The sequence below is a fragment of the Pseudorasbora parva genome, unplaced genomic scaffold, assembly GCF_024679245.1.
Source record: "Pseudorasbora parva isolate DD20220531a unplaced genomic scaffold, ASM2467924v1 scaffold_31, whole genome shotgun sequence".
NCBI lineage: Eukaryota > Metazoa > Chordata > Actinopteri > Cypriniformes > Gobionidae > Pseudorasbora > Pseudorasbora parva.
In genome coordinates this window covers 504,543-518,475 of record NW_027125103.1, presented here as the reverse complement: position 1 = coordinate 518,475, position 13,933 = coordinate 504,543, and the positions used below count along the sequence as shown (strand labels likewise).

Below are 13,933 nucleotides of genomic sequence, written 5' to 3'. Positions count from 1 at the left end.
CTTTGTTAGAATAGCTCTGCGTTGGATCATGTGTCATCAGCTGGTCTAGCTCGGTGTCCAGTTGCTCCTGGCTCAGCTGCCCCAGATTTCCATGACTGGTGGCCGTTAGCGCTTCCAGCCATGTCGTTAGGCGATCCCACGGGACGGCGGGACTGGATGAACGGGACATTGCTGGCTTACTGTGGACGAGAGAAACACAGCACACACACACACACACACACACACACACACAGAGAGGCCAATGCAAGCTTGTTCTAAAGCTGACGAGCTATCGTACGGGATAGCTAGGAATTTTGGCTAACTGATGTAGACAGTTAGGCAGTTAGATAATTAGACAATTTAGACAATTAGGTGGGCGGTAGCCCTGGGGGGGGTCACTTGGTGACCCGCTGCTCGGTCGTCACTTGACTACCTAATTCTCCTTGGTGTCTCTTGGTGAACTGAATGAAACACAATCGTGACAGTTCAACAGTGAGGATAGGAAAGAGCACAGTGGAAACAAACACAAAATGAATTGGTCTGTAATGAAAGGAACGTCAGCGTGCACGCTGGAAGTGTTAGGGAAAAATTAATAGGGCAATTGCTCAGGATATACTAAAATTCGGCTTATACTATGGGTTTTATCTCATTTAGCTCATCCGGGGTGAATTGAGGTCGCTCAGGTGGAAAACCCAGCGGTGTGGTCGGCCTTTCAGACGTTTCCAAACACCCAACTGCCTTGTCCCCGGTCCCTCGCTACTCTGTGTCGCGTTGCGCCCACTCAAACAGCTTATGACTTTAAACACAACCTGACACACCAATCCATCAACCGCCAGCCCGCACAGCAAAATCGGTACGTTCACCAGAACCCTCTCTTTCGAGAGCCCTATTAGGCCCTGGTTTGGGTATTGGTCCCAGAAATTGCCTTGCGTGCGTGAGCTGGACTGGTTGACTTCTTTGGAGTGTCAAATTGCTGATGTCGCCACTGCGGGCCGCAGCCGCGGACAGAGATACAAGAAACCGAGATTCACACACAGCCGGTGTCGGTCACGTCGGTCGGGCAACCCCCCCTTTGGAGACCAGTTTGAGACTATTCTCAATTCACCATGGATGCTTGTGAGCCCTACGATAAATACACAAAGAGGGTAAACAGGTGGAATTAAAATGAATTAAAAACTCTCCTGTTTACCGGATCAAAGGCTTTATGATTGTAAGCGAGAAGGAAGTGGAAGATTACATATCAAGAGCAATTTAGAAAAAGGCAAAAGTTTCTGTCAAGTAATGATAAAACAAAAAGCACTTTTGATACTGGTTGTAATTACCAAAATGAGCTTTATTCCCAATGGGAGGGGAAGAGAACTTTTGCAGGGGAAATTTTTTTAAATAATAAATAAAAAAAATTAATTGCCACAAAAAAATTAAAATTAAAATTAAAATTATAAATAAAAATAAAAATTAGAAGCCCAACTTAATTCAAATTCCATTCAAAGCAAGTTTAAATGAAATTTAAATAAGCCGGTAAGGAAAATCAAATAAAAGAAAGCAAATCAAAATATAATCCTATAACGATTAATCTCTAAGTGGGAGTTATCCAAATAAAAGAATTAATCAGAAAGGGAATAGGGAGTTAGTGGTGCGCTGACTTAGCAGGGTACAGCCACAAGGTGGCGTCCTTCCTTCCAATTGGACTGTCTGTGATTTAAACCTAATTTCATTTTGAGTTAGAGGAAGTTATGTTTCTTTTTAAACTTCAAATTCGAATAAGGGTGTTTAATTAGCGAGAAAGGAGACTTGGTTGTTGCTAGAAAAAATTTATAAATGAAACTGTGTGCAACAGTAAGCAATAAACAATTTATAGGCTCAAAATTATTTTGTTAAGGCAGAATCAAATAGCGGAGAGTGAAACTATCCGAATTTATCCACACGATGGCGCTGTTGCGCCCGCCCTAGATTAGAGTTAGTTAGGCGGAAATGCTCACCAGATGGCGTTGTCTGGTTTTAGAGTCGCCCTCTGGCGTTCTGCAAGCAGCGTTGCAATTTTTGAGTCGCCCTCTGGCGTTCTGCAAACACTTTTCTTGCTCACAATCACTCAAAATGACTTCTCCGGTCCTTTGGTGCTGGGCACGGGAAACGAAACTGGTGAATACAGGAATTTACCGTCTGTCTATCACGCATTTACAAGGGCTCCAATAGACATTTATCAATATGGTTTTCAGCATCTTTGATTCAAATGTTTTAGGTCTCAGGTCTTTGGTAAGCTAAGCCAGACTTAAACCAGGAGTTATCGTTTATCTTAACGATATAATATTATTATTAGGCCTATTATTGGACAGGAGAGTCTCGCCCTGTTCCAATCTTCCGCAATGATAGAAAATTTTCGTCGTTCAGATCAAGCGGGATAACGCACGTACATGTCTACAGACCACATCAAAATCTCATTATTTGATGAAACATGTATTATATTGCTCGAGTCAATACCTCGCGTTGATTCTACAATACATTTGTTTGGAAATCGCGCGGATGAACCTTATTGCGCCTATGGCTGCAGAGGTTTTCGTGGTTTTCTGTTTCAATATTGGATTTACGTGCCGTTTATACTATCCTTAATATAATACAGCTACAGCATCTGTTTATGCTTGGGTTCGCTTTGCGCGGTACCTCACAATTCAAAAACGCGCGTGCGTGTTATTAATACCCCAAAAATACACAATGAATAGAATATGAACATCGTTCACACATACACAAACGTTTGAAACTTGCTCGGTAATTTCTCCACCATAATATGTAATAAAAATGACTATGAGTTTAATGTCTCGGGGAATAATTAACTCAAAAGAGATTCAATATTCAATATTCATGAATTTATGAATATAATTTGCTAGTCGTTCAGTACGTATTTAAATTTTCCGATAAGGAAAAATGTTTAATCAAATACAAGTAACCCTTTACGGAATTGCTTGAAATTATCTTACTAAGTTTGTCCTGCAAATTAGTTATAGACTTTCAAATCAATTCTCAATAAGGGATTACTGCTTTACGAGCGCATAAGAAACATTAACTTTACTGATCAGGACAAAATCAATATTTCAAATGTTCATACAGTTTACTTTACTAAAATAGTAGCATAAGCAGTTTAGGTAAGGTTAGGATCGTAAGTTTCATTGACTTTGTGTATGTGGAATAGTAACAGATTCAATTCAAAAATGTCTTTTGGAAGTTTAATAAACACAGACTAAAAATAACACTACAATTCACACAAAAAGTACATACTAAATATGCATAAAGAGAGTAGAAATATAGATAGTAAACGAAAAGAATATGGTACATAAACGAAAGAATGAATAGACCAAAAATAGAGAGATAGAGATATATATATATATAGAGAGAGAGAGAGAGAGAGAGAGAGACAGCATTCACTTCAGTTCGTTACACAGAGCCCTCACGGAGTTAACTCGTCCCAAACAGGGTTAACACGACCTTTTTAACAGCAGTTTGGATTGTAGAAATAAGAATACTTGCTTTGGTTTTGGCTTCTCGCGTGTGTGCGTGTATTCTTTGTTCAAATGTCCTGCGTGTCCGGCGGTTCTTTCTGAGGTCGGTGTGGAGCGGAGGGTCTCTTTGAAGTGTGCTGAGTTCTCCTCTCTGAAGAATGCCCTCGGGGGCTAGAAAGTTGGTAGCAGATGGCCCTGCGGCGTTTGATGCGATGCAAAAGCGGAAGGGTGAGGGTCACATTGGCATTTGTAGATCAGGTAGAACGACGCCCATTTCCTGGATGGTCCAATCGATCAGAGAGTTTTCGGCGCGAAACAAAGTTCTTTGTTCAGCTTAGTCCCTCCTTTTGGTCCTTATCTGGGGAAGATATGCTTAATACATTTTTCTTTACAACGCTGGTAATTATGTAATAATGCATGTTCTGTAAATTCTTTTACAAGATTCGGTACGATCGCATTTTTCTGATTACAAGGATGCCATGGATCATAAGTCTGAGATCTGGGAATACACAAATACAGGCTTTCCACTGTCTGTGAGCCTACACAGCTTGAGTTACATTCATATAATTTCTCCTAATTATTTCAGACACATAAAAACACTTTAAGCAGAAAAGCATACATTTATTACGTTTTTGGGGTGACTTTTAATCAAGGCAAGGCAAGTTTATTTATAAAGCACATTTCATACACAATGGCAATTCAAAGTGCTTTACATAGAAAGGAATTAAAATAGGGCTAAAAAATGCATAAGAAAAAGAATACAATGTAAAGAGAATTAAAAGTAATAAAATGATGATAACCAAAGAAAAGAACAGGTAAACTAAAACAGTTATAAAAAATTATTTAAAAAATGATGCATAGATAAGGTGCAATCAGTCGGACGTACAGTGGCACAGTGCTCATTCAGTAAACGCACAGCTGAACAGATGTGTTTTGAGTCTGGATTTGAATGTGGCGACTGTTGGAGCACATCTGATCTGTTCAGGAAGCTGGTTCCAACTACGGCTGGCATAATAGCTAAAAGCAGACTCTCCTTGCTTTGAGTGAACTCTTGGTATTTCTAACTGACTTGATCCTGCTGATCTGAGTGATCTGTTGGGTTTGTATTTAATCAGCATATCTGCGATGTATTGAGGTCCTAGCTCATTGAGTGATTTATAAACAAGTAATAGTACTTTAAAATCGATCCTAGATGTAACTGGAAGCCAGTGTAAAGACCTGAGGACTGGTGTGATATGGTCATATTTTCTGGTTCTGCTCAGAATCCTGGCAGCAGCGTTCTGTATGAGCTGCAGCTGTCTAATGGTCTTTTTGGGAAGGCCAGTGAGAAGGCCATTACAATAGTCCACCCTACTGGTGATGAAAGCGTGAACCAGTTTCTCTAAGTCTTGCCTGGAGACAAAACATCTAATCCTTGCAATATTTTTCAGATGATAGTATGCTGATTTAGTTATTGCTTTGACATGACTACTGAAACTCAGGTCTGACTCCAAAATCACTCCAAGATTCCTGACTTGATTTTTTGTTATCAGACCTTTAGCCTCAAGATACGCGTTCACCTTGAGAATTTCATCTTTGTTTCCAAATGTAATGATTTCGGTTTTGTCTTTGTTTAACTGAAGATAGTTTTGGCACATCCAGTCGTTAACTTCATCAATGCATTTGCACAGCGAGTCAATGGGGCTGTAGTCATTAGGTGACAGTGCTAAGTAGAGCTGGGTGTCGTCAGCATAGCTGTGGTAAGCAATATTGTTCTTTTTCATTATTTGGCTCAGTGGCAGCATATACAGGTTAAACAGGAGAGGTGCTAGAATTGACCCTTGTGGGACTCCGCATGTCATGGACGTCCACTCAGACTTATGGTCTCCTATACTCACATAATAACCTCTCCCTTCTAAGTATGATCTGAACCATCTGAGGACCATCCCAGAAAGCCCGACCCAGTTTTCCAGCCTGTCTAGAAGTATGTTGTGGTCAACAGTGTCGAATGCAGCACTGAGGTCGAGTAGAACCAGAATTGATGTTTTGCCTGTATCAGTATTCAAGCGAATATCATTTATAATCTTTATGAGCGCTGTCTCTGTGCTGTGATGCGGTCGGAAACCAGATTGAAAATTGTCAAAGAATCCGTTTGAGTTTAAGAATTTGTTTAGTTGATTGAAAACAACTTTTTCGATGATTTTGCCTATGAAGGGGAGATTTGAGATTGGTCTGTAGTTGCTCAGTATGGAGTTATCTAGATTTCTCTTTTTCAGAAGAGGCTTAACTATTGCAGTTTTAAGGGCGGTTGGAAAAGTCCCGTAGAGAAGTGAGGAGTTCACCACTTCTAGGAGATCTGCTTCCAAACAGTTAAACACACTTTTGAAAAAAGAAGTGGGGAGTGTGTCTAGGGCACAGTTTGATGTTTTAAGATGCTGTACTGTGTCTTCTAAAATTTTACCGTCAATTGTTTTGAAATCAGACATAGTAATTTTCCGAGGGTTTGGTCTGATCTGACTGATCCCAGAGCAACTAGAGGATGTGCTGATCGCCTTTCTGATATTTTTGATTTTTTCTGAGAAGAAGGAAGCAAACTCACTGCATTTGCTGTCTGAGAGCATTTCTCTGGGAATGTGACTCGGGGGGTTTGTTAGTCTGTCTACAGTAGCAAAAAGAGTGCGCGTGTTGTTTATGTGTTTGTTTATAATATTTGAGAAGAAGGTCTGTCTAGCTTTGCCTAGTTCAACATTGAAAGCATGAAGGCTGTCTTTATAGATGTTATAATGGACTACAAGTTTTGTCTTCCGCCACTTTCGTTCAGATTTTCTGCATTGTCTTTTCATTATTTGAACTGCTGTTGAGTTTCTCCATGGTGCCTTTTGTTTGCCACTCTTTTTCCTGACTTTCAGAGGGGCAATATCATCCATTACACTCTTAACTTTTGAGTTAAAGGAGTCAAGGAGAAAATCAACAGAGTCTGCAGATATGCTTGGTTTTAGAGATAAAGCCTTCATAAACAGCACATTAGTGTTCTCATTTAAGCATCTCTTTTTGACAGAGACAGATCTAGCTTCAATGGCAGGAGTGATTGATATGTCAAAGAAAATACAGAAATGATCAGACAGTGCCACATCCTTAATAACAATCGATGAAATGTTTAGACCCTTACTGATAAGTAAATCTAGGGTGTGTCCACGATTGTGTGTGGGTCCATTTACATGCTGTGTCAAATCAAAAGTGTTAAGAACAGTCATGAGCTCTTTTGTTTTACTGGATTCAATATTGTCTATGTGAATGTTAAAATCCCCAGCAATAGCAAAACAGTCAAACTCTGAGGAAATTATTGATAACAGTTCTGTAAAGTCCTCAGTGAAGCCTGCAGAGTATTTCGGAGGCCTATAAATAATGATAAGCAGGATGCGTGGAGAACCTTTTAACACAATACCCAGATATTCTAGAGACAAATAGTCACCAAATGATACTTGCTTACATTGAAAGACATCTTTAAAAAGAGCAGCAACACCCCCACCTCTCCTAACAGATCTGCAAACACTCATAAAAGTAAAGTTAGGAGGGGCTGCTTCATTTAGGACTGTTGCACTACAGTTTTCTTCTAACCACGTTTCATTTAGAAGCAAAAAATCTAGGTTGTTTGTGGTTATTAAGTCGCTGACTAGGAATGATTTGTTCTTAAGTGAACAGATGTTTAAAAGTGCTAACTTAACAGTATTAATTTTTTCACCCACATTAGTCTTAGTTTGACAGGTAACAGGCAGCAGATTATATTGGTTTGTTAAACGGCCTGACAAGGCCTTAGACTTTCTTTCACGTAACAGAACAGAGATAGAGAAAGAGGCAGGCACACTGGGTTCCCACTTGTTTTGTAAACATTTGATAAAGTTACTGTTATCATAGCGGGGACCCAAAACACATCACTGAGAGCTGGAATCAGTTGTTTTTGGTTCACCTACAACAGATGGAGGCGGGTGTGGGCCCTGACGTTGTGACCGAAGAAATCTCACTGGAGGAGGGGGAGCTGGGCCCACAGGCTTTGGTGGTTGTGGGGCTCGACGCTTTTTGGTTGATATCTGGGGGCTCGCAGCAATCGAGTGTGATAGTCTAGTTCCAACAAAAATCAGCTCCTCCATTTTCTCTGAGAAGCCCAGATGCGGGGATGCTGGAGAGAGGAATGACATGTCTGGTGAGAGGGGCTGTTGCTCTGGTGTTATCGGAAGTTGAAGTATGTTGTCCTGGCTTTGCTGTCCATTTTCAAGAAAGTCATCTTTAGGTGCTGAATCTTGGAGCAGATCTAATCCTTCACAGTCTGTCTGTAGTGAGCTCTGTGGGCAGGGCTCAGCTGGGAGTGTGTCCATGAGCAATTGTTGTGGCTGTGTGGAGTTCTCATTGTCCTTGTGGGATGTGTCAGCCGAGTGTCCATTCAGGAGCTGAAATGAATTCCTGTGGTCGTCCATACTCTGTATCAGGTTGAGTGGGTTAAAACACACAGCTGAAGGATGATGAAGGGAAAAATAAATATTGTCCTTTAGCACTCTTGCACCAAGTTTGTTTGGGTGGTGGCCATTTGATGTAAACAGTTGTCTCTGACTCCAGAAGAGATTGAAGTTATCAATGAAGTTCACTCCATTCATGTTACAGGTTTTTTGCAGCCATGTATTAAGCCCAAGCAACCGTGAGAATCTATTTGTTCCTCTTGCAGGCAGTGGTCCACTGATGAACGGCTGAACTTTCAGTTTTCTAAGTGTTTCAAAAAGTTCATTGAAGTCCGACTTCATGAGTTCTGACTGCTCTCTCTGAATATCGTTCTTCCCCACATGAATGATTAGTTGATTTGCAGTCTTATGTTTCATCAGAATGTTCTCAATTTCCCTGTTTACATCAGAAATGGTTGCTTGTGGAAGGCAGCATGTAGTTGTATCTCTGCTGCGAATGTTTCTGACTGTAGAGTCACCCACTATCAGAGTCCTTGGCTCGGCTGCGCTCTGAGCTGAGGGCCGCTGTCTGCTCGACCTTGAGCGCCTGTTAGCATTAGTGTTAGCTGCGGGCTGATGCAATCTGTGTTCGTTCATATTCATCACGTTTGGGGATTCCTCACCCACATTCATTAATACTTCAAATCTGTTTTCGAGATGTATCGATGGTGGTCGGAAACTAGAGTTTGCAATCCTTGTGTCTGGGGTAGAGCATGCTACTGCAGCAATATATGAAGCTCGTGACAATCTGATGTCTCGAGTGCGTTTGGGTCTTGCCCCCTGTTTGTGCCATCGATTAGTGTGTCGATCAGTTTCTTGTTTCTCTATCTGTTGAGTAGCACTAAATTTATGGGACTCACCGGCTGTGTGCAGAGGGCATTCGTGATGAAGCTCTGCTGTGTGATTCGTCCGGTTCGGTGGTTCCGCAAATAACTTTGTTTCAAGAACTGCAACCCTTTGTAAAAGTCTGTGGCAGTTTGTGCAGCAAGAAGATTCCTTAGCTAGAGGAGGCATTTTCTTATCCTTTCGATAGTAGGCAGCTGTGTTTTCCCTTCCGGAATGTAAGCTGATGGCAGCGAGAGGCTGGTCAGATGAAATGTTCCACTTTTTTGTAGTAATCCAGTCAACAGAGTTTCTAGTTTTATCGTTGAAGTCAAGCTTTGTTGTTTGAGCGCTGTGTTGATTTGCTGAAGTTAAAATTATGAGATAAAATATAGAAGCGATAGAGCAAAGCGCGGAGCAGTAAGCAAGAGCGTCCGAACAGTAGCGAAGCAGGAAGAATCATACATTCCTTTGATACTCGTGGGACTCTATGTGGGTGTGTGTGTCTAGATGTTTGTGAGGTGTCAGATATCGTGCAGGGCCATTTGGGGGCAATAAAAGTCACTACGGAGCCTGCTTGTTATCTCCCAAGGGAGATCAAAGAGTGGTCTTTCAGACATCGTGGTGCCCTTGTGGTCATTAATCGTATTAACATGATCTGATAACGCGCCTCAGAGAGGCGAGAGGCATCTGGCTGTTTGCCAGATGGACAGACACCGTTATTGTGGCTACACACAGAAAATAAATTTTGAATCACCCAAAGCAGGCACTATGTCCCCATGTAAGCACTCCTGACTGAAACGCTATGGCATATGATTATTGATGAGGGCATGAGAAATCCAAAGGCACGATTGAAATGGACTACAAAAGGGGAAAATCATTCATAGAATTGAAGCAAAAGCTATCCATGGCAGCAAATCTACAGAGTGCTGATTACTCAAAGAAGTTCAGAAAGCACAGGGTAGCAGGAGGGTTTTGAAATACATAGGTGTGCTGCTTGATCCGGTAGAACAGAGACAACCACCATGTTCTAGGTTTGTTGCAGGATTGGCCAAGATAGTCGAAAAAGTTCCAATATTGTCATGGGTCACCAATTGACAATATTGACCAGTCATTCTGTGGTGTCGTTCATCAGCTCTGCATCATTCAGTTTCTCACCATTGAGACAAAGACGTATGATGAAAATTTTGACAGCCACTAACATCAGCTATACACATGAGGGAGTGAATATGGAGTTGATGTGTGAAGGGGAGTCACATGACTGCTCACCAATTACTAAAGTGGTTTCAAAAATTAGACCAGACTTAAAGGCAGACAAGTTGACAGGAGAAGGGGTGATGGAGCTATTTACTGACGGCTGCTTTTACAGACATACCTCAGGGTCTTTATGTGCAGGGTATGCTGTTGAGGCTGTGAATGGTCAATACTATACAAGAAAATATCTGCGTCCACAGGCCTGAACTGGCTAAATGACTTATCAATTGAACTAATGACTATTTGTTCCTCTGTTAACAGATGTACAGGGTTCCCCCCATAAGAGTTATTGACTGGGCTACAATTTCCAGGTCCAGCAGCAGGACTTCCGTGTGAAGATACACTAACACTGGCTGCCAAAACATTTTTGTGATAAACTAACTTCTTTGATAAGTGTTTTTCCCCTCAGATTTCTGACAATTCCCTGACCCACCGCCCTGCAGCTCGGAGTGGATCTGCCGAGATAATTTCAGAGGAAGTGGTCTGCCCCACTGCGTGTTAAAGCCAGGACATCCCAGTGTGTCCAGTTGGAGGGCCGTTGTGACACTTGGTATCATATTTCTTTTTGTGTTGTGTGTGATCCACCCAGCAGGTCATTGACTGAGACCAGGTTGGACCTGGCTGCGCAGGTCCAAGAGGGGGACGAACAAGAAGAACAAACAGAGAAACAGATAAACGGTGGAGTACAAACTCCTGGGAATTCTGAGGACACGGGTTTGACACCACAACTGACCGACACAGTAACTAAATTGAACATCACACCAACTCACTCTAACATACAATTCAAAAAAGGAGACATTTTTGAAACACCTGAATCAGAGCCAATTGCTCATTGTATAAGTGTAGACTGTGCATTGGGGGCAGCGATAGCAAAACAAATTCGTGAGAGATACGGGGTGTTCAAAATAAAACAGCAGAGAAAACAACCTGGACAGTGTGCAGTAACAAGAGAGGGAGACAGGATTGTTTTCTACTTAGTGACTAAATTCTGGTGTACTGGTGTGCCCTTGTACAGTACACTCACAGAGAGCCTAGTTGAGATGAGAGAGTGGTGCGTGGAGAACGGAGTAAAAAGTGTGTCAGTACCATGGTTAGGCTGCGGATTAGACAAACTGGAATTTAAAGAAGTGATCAAGATATTGGGGGGAGTGTTTGAAGGGACAGAGATAAAGATCACGGTGTATAGCCTATTGAAGTAGAAGGGAAGAGAAAAGGGGATATTTTTGGGTTCATTTTGTGATCGTTAACATTTTTTTTAAAAATTAACATTTTTTCTTCATAACAAAATATTCAGTATTTTTACTCATTGTTTTATATTGCTTAAGGATATTACTGATTGTTTTGTTTATTATAATTTTGTGTCAACAGTGACCAGAGTGTTTCAAAGACTCATCCTCAACCAACAATGACAAAGAGGCTGTGGGAAAATTGGAAAGTGCTGGGAATGGTAACTTTTGGCCTTTGGCCATAATATTAGTAGGGACCATATTTGGTATCATAGAAAAATACTATGAAAAGGAGGACGGTAAGCAAAAAAGAAATAAGGTAACTCAGGAAGTGAACCATCCAGGGGCGTAAAGCTAGTGTTAGAAAAGATGAAGGGGAAAGATGCCATGTGGGAATTTGACTTATGTGAAGTTATTGATTGTGGAGAAACTCCGATAGCCTGAAGCGGGTATGATGTATATGGTTGCCTATGGCCCTCTACCACTTTAGAGCCATCTGGGCCATGGTGCCATTCATGGCATGACATAAGTTGTTTCACCAAACCAGGATTTGTAAAGAAGGTACTAAGCTCACACTGGAAACCTAATAATATCTTATTTAGACTCTCCCTGTTTAGAGGATATGATGATGGATGGGACAAGAAAAAGATGAATAAGATAGTAATTAGACTAAAAGATGGAGGGGATGCAGTGAACACCTATATAACAATAGAGGTAGACATTTCAGGCAAAGATCCATTAGGTTTGATAAGGATAAGGAGTGTGGATGCCCCAGTTACAATTGGCGCGGAAATGAGAAACTTAACCAATGAAAAAATGTTAACTCCATCTGATTATACCAATTTGACCCCACATGACTTATTGGCTATGGCTACAGGATATAAGGAGGAAAATTTATGGTTGAATTGGATTGAAAATTCTGCATCTGAGCAGGGTATGAAAGGGTGTGTTCAATGTGCAAGAGCTAGACCAACCCTGAACACTGAACCCGCCCCACTGCATCCAGAAGATAAATGGGGGTAATGGCTGTATGATTGGCCTAACTAAACAAAACGTTCCAAAAATTTTACCACGTTAGCATCAATATTCCCACCAATAAGTAACGAGACAAAAGTAGGGCCCTTTACCCCAAGAGAGGGAAATTTTACAGGTTTCAATTTCACTAAAACTGAAAAATCTAAAATCTATGATAGGAGAGATGTGCTGTACCTTCATTCCAAACAATTCTGCTCCTGATGGTAGTGTGACTAAGGCCTTATCAGGATTGAGGGCTTTGTCAAGTGAAATGAACAAACACTCTGGTATAGATAACCCAGTGGACAAATGGATGACTAACATGTTTGGAAATTGGAAGAGGGTAATCATTTCTGTAATTTATTCCCTAGGAATATTTTTGGGAATAATTGTAACATGTGGATGTTGTTGTATACCATGCATAAGGTCTCTTTGTAACAGGATGATTGTGGCTGCAATTGAAAGAAAGGATGACTGACCTCCAGCCTATGCGATGCCAATTCTGGGAGCAGAGGTGGAATGTGATGATATGGAGAGTGAAGTGGAGATGATGTGATCTCTTTGATAAGAGATCAAGAGAGGGAATTGAAGGATATTTTCATTTATTTCAAGGATATGTTCATTATTTTCATGTAGTCGCATATTAGGATATGAAGTATTATTCATGTGGCATATTATGATTCACAGTATAAAGTATTAAGTATACAGTATTAATTGTGTTTTTCACCATGAAGTATTAATGATGGAGTGATGTTCATTATGAATTGAGTTGTTCTTCAATTTGCTTCTGATGATTTAACTTGCAAATGTACAGAAGTTTAGGAAATGTGCTGAGATCTTTGCAGGACGCTATAAAGAGTGTGAAACTAAACTAAGGATAAGGATAGGTGGTACGAGGTCAAGCAAGGGTTAGACAGAAGGGGTAGGTGATCTCCAAGATGGAAAAATACCAGAGCTGTACTTTCTTGTGTGTGTGTGTGTGTGTGTGTGTGTGTGTGTGTGTGTGTGTGTGTGTGTGTGTGTGTGTGTGTGTGTGTGTGTGTGTGTGTGTGTGTGTGTGTGTGTGTTCACCTATGTTTATAGAAATGCTGCCAGGAGACTGATGACGCGGGACACCCCAAATGGAGGAGACAGTACAGAAGGAGAAGGGGATGAAGAACAAGAATATAAAATATGCATGATAAAGTTGTGAAATTCATTCAAGAGCAGCCATAGTGAAGTCATCAGGATTTTCCTGATGCTGGTCTTTGCTGGTCTGGATCCTGAGCTCAGAAACCTTTTTTACTCGCTGTTACTTTAATAAATGTATACTTTTGATTGATAACTCGACTCCTGGCCGATCATTGAACTTGGGGAGGACTTTGGGGAAAAACGTCCAACAAAGAATACAATGTTTGTTTGTTTTTAGTTTTTTTTTTTTTACAAACAATGCAACCAGCAGAGATGGAGAGGAAACAGGGAGGTAAGCCACCTAATTTAATTTAAAAAATATTTTTTATAATGTAGGCTATTTATTATGACTATTATTTGGCTATTATTAAAAAACAAAAAAATATTAAAAAGTATAGGCTACTAACAATACAGTAGGTATGGTTCGAATGTATATTATTATAAACATGTCTCTATATTGCAGCGCTCTCAGTATTTTTCTGTGCACCAACTCCCAATCATAGACTGT

At 40.8% G+C, this 13,933-nt stretch overlaps 1 long non-coding RNA gene across 1 annotated transcript; it reads left to right on the top strand.

Moving 5' to 3' along the window:
• The first annotated feature begins 10,507 nt into the window (after positions 1–10,507).
• Positions 10,508–13,573, top strand: LOC137065801 (uncharacterized). Its single transcript, XR_010901793.1, has 3 exons — positions 10,508–10,755; positions 11,384–11,462; positions 13,339–13,573. It is a non-coding gene; the product is annotated as an uncharacterized lncRNA (long non-coding RNA).
• Positions 13,574–13,933: the final 360 nt, after the last annotated feature.